Raw genomic sequence first — 16,526 nt, 5'->3', positions numbered from 1 at the left:
GGGTTCTTTGCGCCTGCGCGCTTGGTATTGGCTGCAACATAGGGCGAGTTCTGGGGCGCTGAGATTTCTGGGTAAACAGGGCGCCATGGACATGATCTCAAATCACCGGCTCGACGTTCCCCAATGGACAACAGCCACTTTGTTCTTGTATGTGGAGAGTCTGCAATCAATGTAACACCGCGGAAATTCCAACTGTTACTCATGAACCAATGGCAGGTTTCACCCTCCCTCCCCAGAGTAAACAGGAGGAAGGAATACAAGAGCATTTCAGAGAAGTCAACACAAGAGAAAGACTGGCAGTGAGTGACCAGATGGCCTACATTCCTTGCGGAGACTGATTATTTGTAGACCATGGGCCGCGGTGCTTTTTAGTTTCATTTTGTGACCAAAATCATGTATCTACCTGTATTTATAACATATTGTGTAAAAATATTATAGAAATCATACCTGAAACTCGTCAGAGGGCGGTGGACGCTGGTTCCCCGGATGCATTCAAGATGAAATATGAGAAAAACCTCAAATGTTCCTAGTAGTAATTGTCCAATAAAAGAACGTTTGACATTGAGTTGACAATTGACCAATCACGCGCTTTGTTTCATGTTAGCTAGGCAGCGAGCACACTGGTATCATATCTGCCTCCTAACAACATCACAGCAATAGCAAGGTTTTGAAGGAAGAAAGGTAATGCTAACCACTGGCTGATCATTTTGTTTTACAATTGATTGATCTTCGTAAAGTTATGATGTTCTGAACTGTGAAATAAAAATCTATATTACTAAATCTCTGATCTTGACCGCTTTTAGTGTTTTAGTGTTATTATGTGTGAAATATTTTAAATTTCATGTGCGATGCTCCGCTATTCCCTGGGAAACGTCTTTTCATTTTGCACTGTACAACTGTTGCTTGCAAGATGACAATAAAGGTTGATTTGATTTGATTTGATTTGATTTTGGCCGACTGCTGCGATTTCCGAGAGAACGCCACAACCTACGGCCATTATTTTTGGCCACCTCGCTCAGAGAACCCTCCGCCGTATGAGTGCGCAGGATTTTTTCCGTCGATGAAAAGTGAGAGATATTAATGTTTCTACAAAATTCCCCATTCTCTCTGCTACCCCCGCTGGAGGCAGGGGGAGGGACTATAAAACCAGGAAGTGTCGTGCCTCACTCAGTCTCTACAATCGAGGTGACTCACCGTGAAGTAGACGTGCGTTCAGTGTTATTCGTAGCTCAGTCTCTGCCAGACCCAGGAAGCGAGAGGGTCTGGCAGAGACTGAGCTACGAATAACACTGAACGCACGTCTACTTCACGGTGAGTCACCTCGATTGTAGAGGCCCTTCTTTAATATGTGTGTTATGATTGTGTCTATAATTTGTTTGGTTGTTTGTCTTTTGCACAAAAGTCCGCGAGCATTGCCACTTTCATTTCACTGCACATCTCGTATGTGTATGTGACAAATAAACTTGACTTGACTTGACTTAGACTCCCTCTGGTTTTAGTGTTTTTAGTTTAAAGATACAGCGTGGAAACAGGCCCTTCGGCCCATCTAGTCCATGCTGACCACCGATTACCCGTACACTAGTTCTATCCCACACATTAGCGATGTAAGTCAAGAGTGTTTTATTCTCTCATCTCTTGTATCTGTAAAATTGCCCATAATGTGTATGGAGTGGGTGAGGAAAGTGGGATAACAGAACTTGTGTGAATGGGTGGACAAAAATACTGGAGAAACTCAGTGGCTGAGGCAGCATCTATGGAGCGAATGAAATAGGCGATGTTTCGGTAGAGACCCTTCTTCTGACTGATGTGAGGGTAGTGGGGGCGGGAAGAAGAAAGGAAGAGGCAGAAACAGTGGGCTGATGTAGAGCTGGGAAGGGGAGATGGCAGAGACTACCTGAAATTGGAGAAGTCAATGTTCATACCGCTGCGGTGCTGGCTCAAAGGGCCAAATGGCCTACTCCTGCACCTATTGTCAATTGTCTAAACTGCCCAAGCAAAATATGAGGTGATGCTCCTCCAATTTACGGTGGGCCTCACTCTGGCCATGGAGGAGGCCCAAAAGGGTCGGATTTGGAATGGGAGGGGGAGTTGAATTGCTGAGCCACCGGGAGATTGCGAACCGAGAGGAGGTGTTGGGCGAAGCGATCGCCAAGCCTACTCCTGGTCTCACCGATATAGATCAGCTGACACCTAGAGCAGCGGATGCAATGGATGAGGTTGGAGGAGGTGCAGGTGAACCTCTGCCACACCTGGAAAGACTGCATGGGTCCTTGAATGGAGTCATGGGGGGAGGTAAAGCGACAAGTGTAGGATTTCCTGCGGTTGCAAGGGAAAGTGCCAGGAGAGGGGGTGGTTTGGGTGGGAAGGAACAAATTGACCAGGGAGTTATGGAGGGAGAGGTCTCTGCGGAAAGCCGGCAGGGGAGGAGATGGGAAAATATGGCCAGTGGTGGGATCCCGTTGATAGACAAAAACGTTGGAGAAAATCAGCGGGTGAGGCAGCATCTATGGAGGAAGGTATAGGCGAAGTTTCGGGTCGAGCCCCTTCTTCAGACCGATGTTGGAGGGGGGGGGGGGGGGGGGGGGGGTAAAAGAAAGGAAGAGGCGGAGACAGGCTGGGAATGGGAGGGGTAGGAAGGAGAAAACAAGGACTACTGAAATTAGAGATCCAATGTTCATAATGCTGGGATGTAAACTACCCAAGCGAAACATGAGGTGCTGTTCCTCCAATTTGCAGTGGGCCTCACTCTGGCCATGGAGGAGGCCCAGGACAGAAAGGTCAGATTTGGAATGGGAGGGGGAGTTGAAGTGCTGAGCCACTGGGAGATCAGGTTGGTTTTTGCGAATTGAGTGAAGGTGTTGTGCGAAGCGATCGCCAAGCCTACTCTTAGTCTCACCGAGGTTGATCATATGGTGAATAATCCAACCACATTTTTGTTTGAATGTGGAAAGAAATAATAGAAATTGTAGTCATTGCAACATGTAAAAAGATTTGAGAAACTGTATTATAATTTTGCTGCATGTCATTGTGGTATATATCATGTCTTGATTGGTGAATATGTTTAGTTTGTGACTTGATTTGAAGCAGAAATAATATATGAATGCTTCATTGAACATAATTCCGACTGGTAACTACGCACTTCGTTCGAGCACATTATCGCACGCGTCATGCAAGCCGTCTTAGATGACCACTTAAACTGTCATTTGGCAACCTAAAAAGCTTCCGTGGTTGCCTGGCTAGCAACAAAGAAAAAAGTTATTTAAGAGCCCTGTTAAGGCATCTTCTACTGAGAGGAAAATGCTTCTAACCCTGACACAAACCCTAACCCTGACCCTAGGTCGACATTTTTATTGATCATTTTTATTTCACAGTTCAGAACATCATAACTTTACAAAGATCAATCAGTTGTAAAACAAAATTATCAGCCAGTGGTTAGCATTACCTTTCTTCCTTCAAAACCTTGCTATTTTGATGTTATTAGGAGGCAGATATGATCCCAGTGTGCTCGCTGCCTAGCTAGCATGAAACAAAGCGCGTGATTGGTCAATTGTCAACTCAATGTCAAATGTGCTTTTATTGCACAATTACTACTAGGAACATTTGAGGTTTTTCTCATATTTTAAATATATACAGTATGTGCAAGTTTTGTTCTTTATAGACAATAGGTGCAATAGTAGGCTATTCGGCCCTACGAACCAGCACCGCCATTCAATGTGATCATGGCTCATCATCCACAATCAGTAACCCATTCCTGCCTTCTCTCCATATCCCTTAAATCCGCTTACCCGAAGAGTTTTATCTAACTCTCTCTTGAAAGCATCCGGGGAACCAGCTTCCACTGCCCTCTGACGAGTTTCAGGTATGATTTCTATAATATTTTTACTCAATATGATATAAATACTGGTAGATACATGAAATGAAACAAAAAAGTCACAAAATGAAACAAAAAAGCCCATGGTCTGCAAATAAATGAGTTCTGTTGAGAGCTCCTTGTCTCCGCATGCAATGTAGGCCACTCGGCCCATCTGGTCACTCACTGCCAGTCTTTCTCTTCTGTTGACTTCTCTGGAATGCTCTTGTATTTCTTCCTCCTGTTTACTCTGGGGAGGGAGGGTGAAACCTGCCATTGGTTCATGAGTAACATAGTTGGAATTTCCGCCGTGTTACATTGATTGCAGACTCTCCACATACAAGAACAAAGTGGCTGTTGTCCATTGGGATACGCTGAGACGGTGATTTCAGATCCTTCTTCTTCTTCTTCTTCTTCTTTGGAGTTTTACGGCAGCCGGCATCCACAATGTTGCATTGCTGCCACCTTCTGGCTTCACTCCACAGTCCTCATGTCTTTACATTATATCCTTTTTATAAGGCCAGAGGCCCTCAAGAAATTAAACAACACCTTTACTCCTTTTCCTTCCCCTCCATACTCTAGAATGTTCTTTTCTGATATGTCTGTCATTCCAATTTTCTTCATTTCATTGATCAAAACTCTTCTTTCTGTTTCATATCTTCTACATGCAACTAGAGCATGCTGAACTGTTTCCGGCTGATGGCATTCCTCACACAGCCCAGTAGGGTGTTTTCCCAACATTTTTAATGTGCTGTTCAGGTGAGTGTGTCCTATCCTCAATCTTGCTAATACTACCTGTTCTCTCCTGTTCCCCCCTCTTCTTGCTGTAATGCCCACTCTATTTTGTAGCGAATAGAGGTGTCTCCCCTTTGTCTCCTGATCCCAGTATTGTTGCCATTCCTGATTTATTTTCTTCCACACAATGTGTTTTCCTTCAGATTTGGATAATTGTAAGTTTACCTCTATGTTCTCTTTTTTAACGGCCTCTTTTGCTAATTTATCCACTTTTTCATTTCCTAGCACACCAATGTGTGCTGGGACCCACAACAAAGTCACGTCACTGCCCTTCCTTGTTACTTGGCTTAATAGTAGTAGAATTTCATACACTAGGTCAGGCCGCCTATGAGATGCACCAGACCCAATACTCTGGATTGCAGACAATGAGTCACTACATATTAATACTTTGCATGGTTGCACCTGTTCTATCCACCGAACTGCCATCAAAATAGCGTACAGTTCCACTGTATACACTGCCAAATAGTTATTTGTTCTTTTGCAAATCTCAACATTCATCCCTTGCACTACCACAGCTGCCCCTGTTGTTTCAGCTACTGGGTCCTTTGATCCATCTGTGAAGATTAAGAGGTGTTCCCTGTATCTATTATATATATGGTTATGGTATTCTGTTTTTAGGTCCGAATTTTTTTCCCTCCTTTTTGCCTCCCATATCTCCAGATCAACTTTTGGGATGTTCAGTAACCATATTGGGACAGATGGCCACAATACTGCAGGGCAGAACTCTTTGTCCTCTACTTCCATGTCCCTTGCCACACCTCCTCCAACCCAGCCGTAGCTTCCAGACTGAGCCACCCCTCTCTCCCAGCACTCCTGTACTACCTGTTTTGTTGGGTGGTTCTCTCCATGACCCTTAAGGCTTAGCCAGTAATTAGCCATTAGTTGTCTGCGGCGCAGTCTCAACGGCATCTCCCCAGTTTCCACCTGTAGTGCACATACAGGTGACGTCCGCACACCTCCTATACAGATTCTTAGAGCTTCCGCTTGGACTTTGTCCAACTCGGACAACACTGACTTAGATGCTGATCCATAAGCTATACTGCCATACTCTAGTCTGGATCTGATCAGTGATACATAGATATGTTTAAGAGATAATATATCTGCTCCCCACTCTAAACCTGCTAAGCATCTCATTACATTGATGGCTTTTTTGCATTTTCCAATTATTTTTGTAATGTGGACCCTCCATGTTAATCTGGAGTCAAAATGGACTCCCAGGAAACGGAAATCTTTTACTCTTTCCAAATTGTTGCCGTATAGTTTTAACTGGACATCCTCTTTAATTTCCTTCCTTGTGAAAACCATTGTCTTTGTCTTCTCTATAGAGAATTTAAAACCCCATTTCACTCCCCACTCTTCCACCTGGGCTATCCCTTGCTGCATTTTTCCCACGATAAAATCTATATTCTTCCCCTTTCTCCATAGGCTGCCATCATCTGCAAAGAGCGATCGCCCCATCTCTGGTTGAATGTTTGCAAATATATCATTGATCATGATTGAGAATAGGATCGGGCTTATCGCACTTCCTTGGGGAGTTCCATTCTCGACTACACATTTACTAGAGATGTCTGACCCTATTTTAACTTGGATACTTCTACCGTTAAGAAAATCCATTATCCAGTTAAAAATATTTCCTCCTACTCCCATTAAATGCAGCTTTATTAGAAGACCTTCTCTCCACAACATATCATAAGCCTTCTCTACATCAAAAAATACAGTAACTACAGATTCTTTTTTAACTTGTGCTTTCCTTATATCATCTTCCAAGCACAGAACTGGATCATTAGTACCTCTCCCTTTTCTAAAGCCACTCTGATAATTAGCCACTATACCGTTTTCTTCCATTAGATGCATTAATCTTTCATTTACCATTCTTTCCATCAGTTTACACATGTGCTGTTAAAGCTATAGGTCTATAATTTACTGGATTACTTGCATCTTTGCCTGGTTTTCTAATAGGCACAATGATTGCTTCCTTCCACCTCTCCGGTATTCGCCCTTCTTCCCACACCTTGTTATATAGTGCAAGTATCTTTTGGAGTCCCTCCTCACTTAGATGCTTTATCATTATGTAGCAAATATCATCCTTCCCTGGGGCTGAGTTCTTACACTTGGCCAGAGCTCTCTTTAGCTCCCCCAAATTAAATGGAATATTGTACTTGTCCTCTGTGATACCTTTCCTTTGTAAGGCCTCAACATTTTCCTCTCTTGTTCTTTCCCTACCTCTTCTTCCTTCATCTGATAAGTTGTGGGAGCTGTGAACCCTACTAAAAGTGTTAACCATTAGTTCTGCTTTGTCTTTATTTGAGACTACAGTTTGATCTCCATTTGTTAGGATAGGATAACTCCACTCCCTTTTATCACCTTCTATTTTTTTAATCATCCCCCATATCTCCCCTACCTGTGTTGTGTTTCCAATTGAATCACAATACTTCCTCCAATATGCTCTTTTTGTTTGTCTTATAGTCCTCCTTACAATTGCCTGAGCCTGTTTGTAATTAATCATGTGTTGGTAGTTATGAGTTCTTTTTAATAATCTGAATGCTCTGTTTCTATTCACCACTGCCTCTTTACATTTATTGTCCCACCATGGCACAGCTTTCCTTTTTGATCTTCCTTTACTTTTAGGTATGGAAACTAATGCTGCTCTTTTGATACCTTCTGACAATTTATTCTCAAAGTTTTCTATATCTGTCTCTTCTTGTATCGGTTTTACATATCTATCACTTTCCTCCTTAAATTTCTCCCAATTAGCCTTTCCAAACACCCATCGTCCACTTCTGTTTTCTTTACTCATAGTTAAAGTAATATTTATTTTGCATAGCACAGGATGATGATCACTTCCTATGGTACCCTTTTCATATACTTCCCAGTTACATTTAGCAGCAATCCTATTAGAAACAAGTGTAAGGTCCAACACAGACTCCTTCCCTGTCCTAACATCTACCCTGGTCTTCTTTCCATCATTTAGACATACTAGATTACCATCATTTAATAATTCCTCAATTACCTGTCCATTATTATCTGACTTTCCACTGCCCCATAATGTATTATGTGCGTTAAAGTCCCCACACCAAATAACATTAGATTTGCTCTGGCCTTCTACTTCCTGTAACTTACTGACCTCTAATCGCTTACATGGATTATAGTAATTTATTACCACTATTTTCCTCCTCTCAGACCACACTTCTATTACCACATATTCCTGTTCCTGCCCAATTCCTAATACCTTGTATGGTATCCCTTTTTTAATGAAAGTGGCACAACCCCCTCCTCCCCCATTTCCCCTATCACATCTCACTGCAACATAATCATATAGAACAAAATCTAAACTTGGTTTCAACCAGGTTTCCTGAATACATACGACATCTGTTTTTTCCTTCCTACTGTCTATGAATTGCTTAAAGTCTTGCCCATTGGCTAACAAGCTTCTTGCATTCCATTGTAGGATTAACATTAATATTATTAACCCACACATGTTGACTCTTGGCTCGCCTGGATACTGAGACCATCATGTATTTCCTCCCACTTCAATCCTGCCATGCCCAAGTGGTGGACTGCAGCCTTTACAATGATTTGGATCCTTTCTGTTTTGGATTTTACTTCTGCTGTCGCATTTATTACTCCTGCTATAAATATAACCAGGTTTTTCTTTTCTTTCCATATACTCTTTTCTTTTTCTTTTATTGTTTCCATTATGCCCATATCTTGCTCCCTCCTGATCCTTCTTTCATTCATCTGTTTTGTAGGGTCAGCCTTTTTTGCTGCCTCTGCATAGGAGACCTTTTCCTTCACTCTTATGTTTTGTACTTCAGCTTCACGTTTCATCACCTCACATCCCCAGTAAGCCACACTATGCTTTCCTCCACAATTACAGCACTTTGGTCTGACCCCCTCTCCACACTGACCATATTCATGGTCCCCACTACACCTTGCGCATTTCCTCGCCCCCTTGCACATTTTAGCTATATGCCCAAATTTCTGACATTTGAAGCACCTCATTGGTTTGGGTATGTACTCTCTTACACTATATCGCATGAATCCAAAATGGGCCACTTTTGGAAGGGATTCTGTCTTGAATTCAAGCAGGACTGACTCAGTTTCCTCTTTCTTTGCTCCTTTGGTCATTCTTTTGGCATTCATAATTAATTCACATTTCTTTCTGAGTTCCTGAACCAGTTCACTCATATTGACTTTGAGAGGGATTCCATAGATAACCCCTTTACACCCTGCCCTCCTCCGTTCTCCCACTCTCACTACTTTGATTATTTTGATTTTGTCAATCTTGTTCATTTTCATTGCCTTTTCAACTTGAGCCTCACTGTTGCACCCTATTAGCATGTTTCCATCTTCCAGCACTCCTGCATACTTTACTTCCCCAACCTGGGCTCTGATTATTTTTGTCAGCTTCATTGGCTCTATCTTCTTTACTCCTCCTTCTCCTTCAAACCTCACCACTACATTTAACGAAATTTCCTTTTCTGGTTCCTTTTCTGGTTCCTTGTCTTCACTCTCCGATCCACCAATATTGCTTTTCCTTCTTTTACGGCTGCTCTTCCTGGGGCTACCCCGTGTTCCCACGGTTTCCCACTCCTTCTCAACATTTCCTTCATTATCCTCTCCTCCACTGGCCTCCATACCACTAGATCCACTCTCTCCTGTCATTTTGTAACAGCAGGGAATATTGGCAGAGCACCGTTTACCGGACCTATACAGGCCGTCGGCCGATACCCCAATACAATATCTCCCTACTATTACTACTCAGTGTCTCCTCTCTCTCTCTCCCAACCTCCGGACCGGCGCGGTCCCTCCCTGCAGCTGCACTCAATCGACAGCCAAACTCCGTGTGCGGCGGATTTCAGATCCTGTCCATGCCGCTCGCTTTACCCAGAAACCTCCGCGGCCCAGAACTCGCCCTATGTTGCGGCCGATACCAAGCGCGCAGGCGCGGAGAGCCCGGAAGTGGTGCGGACAAGACGCGCATGCGGTCCGTGGACAAAAGAGTCCGGAGTATCGGCGGCGGGTAGGAGCGGGGATCCGGGCGCGGGATCAGTCAGCACCGAGGCCCGGCCTGAGGAGCGGCCCCCGGCTGCGGGGAGAATCGGTGCGGTCCCCGGTGGCGTGAGGGCATCGAATGCACGGATTGACCGGTGAGAGGAAGGGTCCCGACCCGGACAGATCTTTACCTGTTAATTTATGGTCAACTCTTTTTACAGGGTAGAAGAAGCAGAGGATTGATGTTCAGGAATCTCTAACTCGTTTATTTCACCGGCGCCTGAACGTGTGGGAGGATTCACTGCGTCAGCTGATCCGCCCGGACGCCAGACAGGTCACAGCATGGAGACATTACTGGCCAGCTCTGAGTGTGGGCAGGGATTAAACCAATCTTCCCACCTGTTGACCCGACAGCAAGTTCACACTGTGGAGAAACCGTTTACCTGTCCCGATTGTGGGAAGGGATTCACTCAATTGTGCCAACTAACCTGGCACCAGTATATTCACACAGGGGAGAGGCCGTTCACTTGCTCTGAATGTGGGAAGGGATTCACTCAATCCTACCGACTGAAGAATCACCAGCGAATGCATACAGGGGAGAGGCCGTTCAACTGCTCTGAGTGTGGGAAGAGATTCATTGCATCATTTGAGTTACAGAGACATCAGCGAATTCACACTGGAGAAAGGCCGTTCACCTGCTCTAAATGTGGGATGGGATTTATTCGTTCATCTGAATTACTGAGACACCAGAGAATTCACACAGAGGAGAGGCCGTTTACCTGCTCTGAGTGTGGGAAGAGATTTCCTCATGCATCTGGGTTACTGAGACACCAGAAAATTCACACGGGGGAGAAGCCGTTTGTCTGCTCTGAGTGTGGGAAGAGATTCATTGAATCATATGAGTTACAGAGACACCAGACAATTCACACGGGGGAGAGGCCGTTCACCTGCTCTGAATGTGGGAAGGGATTTGCTTGTTCATCTCTGTTACTGAGACACCAGAAAAGTCACACGGGGGAGAAGCCGTTTACCTGTCCCAATTGTGGGAAGGGATTCACTGAATCGGGCCAACTGAAGAGGCACCAACGTATTCACACAGGGGAGAGGCCGTTCACCTGCTCTGAATGTGGGAAGGGATTCATTGAATCATTTGAGTTACAGAGACACCAGCAAGTTCACACTGGAGAGAGGCCGTTCATCTGCTCTGAATGTGGGAAGGGATTTACTTGTTCATCTTCGTTACTGAGACACCAGAAAATTCACACGGGGGAGAGGCCGTTCACCTGCTCCGAGTGTGGGAAGGGATTCACTCGAACAGGCACCCTGAAGAACCATCAGCGAATTCACACCGGAGAGAAGCCGTTCACCTGCTCTGAGTGTGGGCAGGGATTCTCTCAGTCATCTGCGTTACTGGGACACCAGAGAATTCATTAGGGAGAGGCCGTTCACCGGCTGTGAGTGTGGAAAGAAATTCACCCAATCTTCTAACCTGAAGACCCACCAGCGAATTCACGCTGTGGAGAAACCATTTGCCTCTCCCAACCATGGATCGTGTTTCACCAGTAAGTCTAACCGGGTGACCCCCCCCCCAGAGAATTCATGCTGGGGAGAGACCATTTAGCTGTTTAGTGCGTGGGCTGGGATTGACTCGAATATCTGAACAATTGATACAGCAGCTCGTTCACACTGGGGGAGAAATGTTAAATATGTTTCTGGTTTGTTTAGAGTTTAGAGATACAGTGTGTAAACAGGCCCTTCAGCCCACCGTGTCTGCGCCGACCAGCAATTCCCCCATATTAACTATCCTACTCTCACTCGGGACAATATTTACACAAGCCAATTAACCTACAAACCTGTACGTCTTTGGAGTAAAAACTCCATACAGACAGCACCCATAGTCAGGATCAACCCTAGGTCACCGGGGCTGCATTCGCTGTAAGGCAGCAACCCTACCGCTGCACCACCATCATTAATTGAATTGAATACATTTAGTTAGCCAAGTATGTGTACATACAAGGAATTTGCCTCAGTTGTGAAATCCTGTTGCGTCCACAAGTCCACCACCAAACTCCAAATTCTGAACAATACCAGCCTATTGCAGCAGCCATGTCAGCAGCGCGTTAGTTTTTTCACCTGTTTAAAAAATTTTTGAGTATGTTTTAAAGTATGTATTTAATGTTTTTCCAAGTCGCCTCCCCCGTGGCCTAACATGAGGGATCGGCGCGGCCATTCCCGGAGACGCGCCTTGGGCTCCAGCGGCGGGCGCAGCGTGGACTCTCGTCGTGGAGCGGGTGAGCCCTCGCTGGAGGGGAGCGCTCCGTTTCGCTGGCCCGGGGCAGCCGGCAGACTGAAGTCGCGGTCTGCAGAGCTCCAGCTGGTGCGGCGTCTACAGCCCGGGATCCCTCGTGGGGGACCCGGGGGAAGAAGAAGCTTCCACCGCCGGCCCACGGCCAACTTCTACCGCGGGGCCGGCGTGAACTTACCATCACCCCTGGAGGGGAGCTTCGACCGCCGGCCCTGCAGTCTACGGAGCTTCTGGCTGCGGCGGAGACTTTCAATCTCGACTGCCGGCCTGCGGCCTACAACATCTTAAAGCCGCAGTCTCCGGTGAGGAAGATCCAATCCTGGACTGACTCTGGACTCTGGTCCTGTCCACAGGGGGGAAATGGAGGAGGACTGGCCGAATTTTTGTGCCTTCCACCACAGTGATGAATGCTGTGGTGGATGTTTGTGTTACAGTTCTATTGTGTGTTCTTTATTATTGTACTGCTGCTGACAACCCAAATTTCACCACCATCATTAATTGAATTGAATACATTTAGTTAGCCAAGTATGTGTACATACAAGGAATTTGCCTCAGTTGTGAAATCCTGTTGCGTCCACAAGTGACTGCTGGTGTTGGACTCTATGGTTACTGCTGATATATTACTACACATAGTGAAGGGTCCACCACCAAACTCCAAATTCTGAACAATACCAGCTTATTGCACTTTATCTGTTTATTTATTGTGTATATATATGGTCTATGGCAGTGGTTCTCAACCTTTTTTCAGTGATGTACCCCCTGTGAAATATCTTTTCAGCCAAGTACCCCCTAACCAGCGCAAAGCATTTTTGGTTGAAAAAAAAAGACTTAAAACAGAGCACTGTGCCATCAGCGTCTGATTTATTAAACTTTGGAACTGATAAACACATACAAAATTCAAACATTTGAAAAAAAACTATTTCGAACATTTTAAATGTTAATAATCCATGACTAAATTTATTGCAAATATTTCTCATCACTAAAATGTTGTGATTCAAACTAATGTAGTGAAGACAGTGACCATATAACCATTTAAAACTATAAAATGAACCATTTAAAACTCCATAAATGTGCAAAACACTGCTCATTTGTAGTGGTCTCTCTTGAACTATTTGGAAATAAAAAGATATAACTAAAAAAAAGAAAGAAATAATTAACTTAATTATAAATAAAGATTTGTGCACATAAAAATAATTATCAACATAAAGTGTCCTCTTTTGGGATCATAGTAAAGATCTGTGCTCAAAAAGAAATCATTAACTTAATTTTAAATAAAAGCAGAAATTGCTAAAAATTAAAAATTAAAATATTTATCATCTTAAAATATCTTTTTAAGAATCAAAAAGAAGACTGACATCTTAACATTACAAACTGTCAACACTGAATATTGCATTGTTGCTCTGAACTGAGTGTGTTTGCACTTAGTGAGACAGTTTAGTGAGACACTTGGGCTTGTGCTTCACTGAGGATCTTTTTAATTCTTGGTGGCAGGGAGGCAACTGCTGTGATCAAGCTCTTCCCCAGGCACAGTCTGTTTCTCATGCTACTGTTAGCTAATTTCTCCCCACAGAAAAAACACAGTGCCTTGGGTGGGTTGCAACTTGTGGCCGTAAATCCAATTAAAACATAATCTTCAAGATACAGCCGGAATATTTCCGGCTCTGGTTTGGCCTTCTTTGCCACTTGTCCCTCCGTGTTTTCAAAAGAATTGCTGCTACGCTTCAACCACGACTCCAGCGTTTGAGTTGTGATTGACAGGTGATGCCGGGTGGCATATGACAGGTTGGGTCGAACCATCCTGAATGGGGGAGACTCTGGGTTTTTAGGATAAGGAAATTGAATAGCCTACTGAATATAAAATTCATTTTATGAACTTATACTTATATTTTCCAGAAATACTTATTAAAAAATTATTTTTAAAGGATTTTTGCATGGATGCTACTTTTGAAATATATGTAGGCCTATATTTTAAAATCTCACGTACCCCCTGGAGTGCCTTCACGTACCCCCAGGGGTACGCGTACCCCCATTTGAGAACCACTGGTCTATGGTATATAAACACACTGAATTGTATCTCCTGTTCTGCATTATATTTACATATTCTGTTGTGCTGCAGCAAGCAAAAATTTCATTGTACTATCTGGGACGCATGACAATAAAATTCTCTTGACTCTTGACATGTACTTAAGCAAAAAAGGGTTCTTGGGGGGAAATCCTGTTGCGTCCACAAGTGACTGCTGGTGTTGGACTCTGGTTGCTGCTGATATATCACTGCACATGTCTTTGATATGGGACAATAGGCCGTGGACCGAGGTGCCAAAAGAGCTCTAGATTTTAACTTTCTTAACCCATGTCTGGTATGTATCTGAAATTTGGCACAGATTTAGATAAAACTAGACTAAGTGGGGCCCATTGGGTCCCAGCATGAGGACAGACTCTATTTATAGACCACTGGGATCTCTTCTGGGGTAGGGATGACCTGTACAAAAGGGACGGGTTACACCTTAACTGGAGGGCGACTGACATTCTGGCAGGCAGGTTTGCTAGGGCTACATGTGTGGGTTTAAACTAAATAGTAGGGGGGAGGGATTGACAAATTGGGAGTATAAAGATGGAGTTGAAGGGGAAGTGACTACAGGAAAAATTACAAAAGATTCTCGAATTTATGGGAAGGAAAGTTCGAGAAGGGATAAAAGAGTAAGATCAGGGCCATTTGCGAGTGGGGCGAGGGGTGGACGTGAATAAGGAGGTCAAAGTGTTGTATATGAATGCGCGAAGTATAAGAAATAAAGTGGACGAGCTTGAGGCTCAGCTAGAAATTGGCAAGTATGATGTTGTGGGAATTACTGAGACATGGCTGCAAGAGGGCCAGGGCTGGGAACTGAATATTCAAGGGTATACCTCCTATCGAAAAGATAGACAGGTAGGCAGAGGGGGTGGGGTTGCTCTGTTGGTGAGGAATGAAATGCAGTCTCTTGCAAGGGATGACATTGAAACAGGAGATGTGGAGTCAGTATGGATAGAACTAAGGAATTGTAAGGGTAAAAAGACCATAATGGGACTAATCTACAGCCCCCAAACAGTAGCCTGCACATAGGGTGAAAGTTGAATCAGGAGTTAAAGCTGGCGTGTAGCAAAGGTAATGCTGTGGTTATGGGAGATTTCAACATGCAAGTAGACTGGGAAAATCAGGTACTGGACCCAAAGAAAGGGACTTTGTAGAGTGCCTTCGTGATGGATTCTTAGATCAGCTTATATTGGAGCCTACCAGGGAGAAGGCAATTCTGGATTTAGTGTTATGCAATGAACCGGATTTGATAAAGGACGTTGAGGTTAATGAGCCATTAGGAGGTAGTGACCATAACATGGTCAGGTTTAATCTACAATTGGAGAGGTAGAAGGGTCGATCGGAGGTGTCAGTGTTACAGTTGAATAATGGGGCCATGAGGGAGGTGCTGGCCAAAGTTGACTGGAAAGATACACTAGCAGGGATGACAGTGGAACAAAAATGGCAGGTATTTCTAGGAATAATACAGAAGGTGCAGGATCAATTCCTTCCTAGGAGGAAGAAAGATTCCAAGGGGAGTAAGGGGCGACCGTGGCTGACAAGGAACTTCAGGGACAGTATAAAAATAAAAGAGAAGAAGTACAACATAGCAAAGATGAGTGGGAAGCAAAAGAATTGGATAATGTTTAAAGAGCAACAGAAGATAACTAAAAAGACAATACGGGAGAAAAGATGAGGTACGAAGGTAAGCTAGCCAAGAATATAAAGGAGAATAGTAAAAGCTTTAGGTATGTGAAAAAAAATAGCTAAGACCAATGTTGGACCCTTGAAGACCGAAAAAGGTGAATTTATTATGGGGGACAAGGAAATGGCAGATTAGTTGAACAGGTACTTTGGATCCGTCTTCACTAAGGAGGACAAAAACAATCTTCCTGATATAGTGTTCAAGAAGGAACTGCAGATGCTGGAAGATTGAAGGTACACAAAAATGCTGGAGAAACTCAGCGGGTGCAGCAGCATCTATGGAGCGAAGGAAATAGGCGACGTTTCGGGCCGAAACCCTTCTTCAGACTCTGATTGGAGGATGGGAATGGCGGGCTGGAGGAGAGCGGGAGAAAGCGAGGCTCCCATTGGTTGAGCGGAGGCCGAGGGACGACGCCTCACCGCCGGGTAACTCAATCACCACCAACGATTCTAGAGGAATTTTTTAAAGGCATTTCATGATAATAGCTGTTAATACTGACTATACCCATCTGACAGGTTAAACGTTGCACTAACTAACGAGAGATGGTCAAAGGACATAGATGCAGCAAATGTTCTTTTGGTAATATATTTAAAGGTGTCAAGACGACACATTACCGGACTTTCAGATTAAATGTATGTGTTGTGAACAGCAATGAAGATACCTAGTTTGTAAGCACCAAATTAAAAAAAAATTGTTGATAAACGCTTTTTCCATCATTCCCACATCAGAATTAATGTTAAAATTTCAACTGAAATATCTCCTGACCAAATTTGTGATTTATATGACCGACCGTAGAAGTAAAACCTGGATAAATCCCAGTGTAATTGTG

At 44.0% G+C, this 16,526-nt stretch overlaps 1 pseudogene; it reads left to right on the top strand.

Annotated features, from left to right (window-relative positions):
* The first annotated feature begins 9,778 nt into the window (after positions 1-9,778).
* On the top strand, positions 9,779-11,373 carry LOC116981496 (annotated as a pseudogene).
* The last annotated feature ends 5,153 nt before the right edge of the window (positions 11,374-16,526 follow it).

This window comes from Amblyraja radiata, chromosome 15, assembly GCF_010909765.2.
Source record: "Amblyraja radiata isolate CabotCenter1 chromosome 15, sAmbRad1.1.pri, whole genome shotgun sequence".
Lineage (NCBI taxonomy): Eukaryota > Metazoa > Chordata > Chondrichthyes > Rajiformes > Rajidae > Amblyraja > Amblyraja radiata.
This window is presented reverse-complemented; position numbering and strand designations above follow the sequence as displayed.